Consider the following 4058-nt stretch of genomic DNA (forward strand, 5'->3'; position numbering starts at 1 on the left):
ATTTTGTGGTAGTTCTTTTCTAAATTTTCGTTTGAAAGCAATTTTGCCCAATCAGCTCGTTGACGGTGGGCTTCAGTCTTTCGCACAATACGCTCGATAAGACCTTGTAACCTATGCTTAGAAGGCTAATTCCGCGGTAGTTGGCGCGTATGGCGGGGTCGCCTTTCTTGTGGATTGGGCAGAGCACACTTAAATTCCAGTCGTCGGGCATGCGTTCATCTGACCATATTCTGCAAACGAGCTGATGCATGCACCTCATCAGCTCCTCGTCGCCGTACTTGAATAGCTCGGCTGGCAAGCCGTCAGCTCCAGCAGCTTTGTTGTTTTTCAGCCGCGTAATCGCTATTCGTACCTCGTCATAGTCAGGCGGTGGGACAGCTACTCCATCATCATCGACTGGGGACTCGGGTTCGTCTTCCTCACTACATTCAGCGCTGCTACCATTCAGTAGGTTATAAAAGTGTTCCCTCCACAATTTAAGTATAATCTGGACATCGGTCACTAGGTCGCCATTGTTGTTCTTACAGGAGTTCGCCCCGGTCTTGAAACCTTCCGTAAGTCGCCTAACCCTCTGGTAGAATTTTCGGGCGTTCTTCCTGTCGGCCAGCATCTCAAGCTCTTCGCACTCACGTATTTCGGCCTCTCTCTTCTTATTGCGGAAAATACGTCTCGCTTCCTTCTTCAGTTCCCTATAACGGTCCCACATGGCTCGCGTTGCGCCCGATCGCAGCGTGGCCCTGTAGGCGGCATCTTTTTTCTCTGCGGCTTCCTGACATTCCTCATCGTACCAGTTGTTCTTTCAGGCTCGCTGAAATCCAACTACTTCTTCGGCGGCGGTACTTAATGATCGGGAAATGTGGTTCCACTGCTCGCGTACGTCGGATTGTTGAAGAGTGCTCTCAGAGAGCAGGTGTGTGAGTCGAGTGGCGAATAAATTGGCCGTCTGTTGTGATTGCAGCTTTTCGACGTTAAGTTTTCTTTGCATTGCTGGGCGCACATTTTTTGCTGCACAGAGGCGGGTGCGTATCTTGGCTACAACAAGATAGTGGTCCGAGTCGATGTTTGGCCCTCGGAGTGTACGTACGTCCAAAACGCTTGAAGCATGCCTTCCGTCTATCACAACATGATCGATTTGGTTTCTCGTTTTTCGATCTGGAGACAGCCATGTAGCTTGGTGGATGTTCTTATGCTGGAACCTAGTACTACATATTACCATATTTCGGGCCCCGGCGAAGTCGATCAGCCTCAGTCCGTTATCGGACGTTTCGTCGTGGAGGCTGAATTTTCCGACAGTGGCGCCAAAGATCCCTTCCTTGCCCACCTTGGCATTAAAATCGCCAAGCACGATTTTGACATCGTGTCGGGGGCAGCGCTCATATGTGCGTTCCAAGCGCTCATAGAAGAGATCCTTGGACGCCTCATCCTTCTCTTCCGTCGGGGCATGGGCGCAGATGAGCGACATGTTGAAGAATCTAGGTTTGAGGCGGATTGTGGCTAGACGTTCGTCCACCGGGGTGAACGCCAGTACTCGGCGACGGAATCTCTCTCCTACCACGAATCCAACACCGAATTTGCGCTCCTTTACGTGGCAACTGTAGTAGACGTCGCAAGGCTTCACGCTTACTTTACCTTGCCCCGTCCATCGCATTTCTTGGATGGCGGTGATGTCAGCCTTTGTCTTCCCGAGGACATCAACCAGCCGGGCAGAGGCACCTTCCCCATTTAGGGTCCGGATATTCCAGGTGCATACCCTTAAATCATAGTCCTTTATACGTTTGCCGTGGTCGTCATCAGAAAAAGGGGGTCTCATCCGAGGCTTGTTGGAATTTTTCATTGGGCGGGGTTTTAACGTGGCGGGACCCAAACCCAGCGCACGCGAAGTTTTACGCCTTCTCACTTTAGCTCGCTCCCAAACGGGTGTTTGGTTGCTACCCAGAGGATACGTGGATATAAATATCCGGACGTTGTGAGCTGCGATTTGAACCGTACGCACAAGAATCGCTTCTGGCCACTCCCAGGTGAATGGCAGTCAAAAGTTTTCCACTTCTGCGCACGGAACCATCCTCCTATTACAAAATATATTAATAATGCAAATTAGGCGGCAATCATCTATATATACATACGCCTGGATGAAGATTTCATTATTTTGAGTTTATACTTATGTAAAGCATATATGTACATAAAAAATATGTTAATTGAAATTAATAAAATACAAACTATTTTGGATTAAAGTTATCAAATATCGAAAATAAGTGGCAACCCTCTTCGAAATATTTCTGCACTAAACATTACATTTAGGCCTAATGGGAAATTGTAATGTATAGTAATCGAAAAAATTAACGACACTTATGACACATTGTGAACCATCTAATTGTTTTAGTTTACAATTACGTGCGGCAGTAACTGGCGCTCCTTGTCTTTCTCATTATTCAAACTTTGAATGTTTTTTTCAGAAATTCTGATAAGTAGCTCTTTTGTATGTGTAACCACTTGCAACATCACTTATCCCATAAAATTCTTATTTTTTTTAGTTAATTTTTTTTTCTGCATATATGGCTGCATCTCTTCCTCGGTTTGTGCTTATTCTGTTTATCTTCCATCACAATATTCTCGCTATTTTCGTTTACTAAATTACTAAATACTTAAAAAACACTTATTCCCCTCCCCATAACATGTTATCCCGCGTATTCACTGTACTCGTATCTGTGTGTTTACTTCTCAGTGAAAGTCATTTGTGTTATGTCTGAACATTTATTAAGGAGTACGAGTAAATATAGAGCATAAGCAACGACTCCATAAATGCATAAATGTCCCTACACCCTGCAGAAAAAAATTATCAATTGATAAAAAAATAACCAACTTTTAGGCAGGTTTTTTGCGGGATTTCTCTAAAATATATAACTTGTAGCTAGCTACAAAAAGCTAACTTGAAACTAGTGGAAAATTATGGCAGGAGTACAGATGCAATCGGCAGATTGTTTTCTTCATATAAATTTTACTTTGAAAACTTTTTATTGCTGCACTTCACAAATCCTTTTTCGAATTGAGGGCAAATAAAAAAAAGATCGAAATTTTATATTAACATTTTGAAGGTATGTCAAGCGGAGTTGGAATATGGGACAACCTGCAGAAGAATATGTAAACAAATAATGTAATAAAATCACTAAAAGAAAAAACATTAAAAAAAAAATTTTTTTTCTTATTGATATTTTATGTCCAAAGTAGTTATTTACAAGTTAGTTGACATCAGTTTCAGATGTAACCACCCTTGACTATTTCGCAGCCATCGCCATAGAAATATAGTTAGCTTTCCTCAAGGAAAATATACAGATATTAGTTCGCTTTAGTTCCAAACCAAATTCAAGTTAACTTATAGTTAGCTACATTTCCCACAGGGCATGTATGTATGTATGTACTTTAAGACATAAGTTTATAACAATGTGTAGTTAGCATTTGACTGCATCAGCACTTTAATAGCACTCGACGTCGGTACTTAGGATTGTAGTGTCCATCGTGGCGTCATCGTTAAGGTGTTAGTGCTGTGCAAGCATTCAACGTGACTTAAAGAGCCATCAACGAAACTGAACGAACGAATGGAAGGTATGTATATCTTCTTTTCGATTATCGGTATAAACTTTTTCACGAAATTTTTGTATTCTAATTTTTACTTAAAACTTGATTGGCATAGATTTAGTTAAATATTTTAAGATACTCTTTTTCATCTTCTTCTTCTTATACATATATGTATAAAGTAAAATTGTAAAAGTGATGTAACACATTTACTCAGAAACCACTTGACCAATTTTGATGAGATTTTCACAATTTGTTAAAACGTAGGCGGAGCATGTTTCAGTTATGTTTGTTTGCTAGCCGATAAACAGCTTCAGAGTTATGGTCTAAAATTTAAATACTACTTTTTGCTCATATAACACCCCATATAAGAAAAATGCGTTGAACAACATAACAGAATATAACATAAAATAACTTAGCACCACACAACGCAACACAACGCAACACAACACAACACAACACAACACAACACAACACAACACAACACA

This window comes from Rhagoletis pomonella, unplaced genomic scaffold (assembly GCF_013731165.1).
Source record: "Rhagoletis pomonella isolate Grant_MI unplaced genomic scaffold, Rhpom_1.0 Rhpom_scaffold_00003, whole genome shotgun sequence".
Classification (NCBI taxonomy): Eukaryota; Metazoa; Arthropoda; class Insecta; order Diptera; family Tephritidae; genus Rhagoletis; species Rhagoletis pomonella.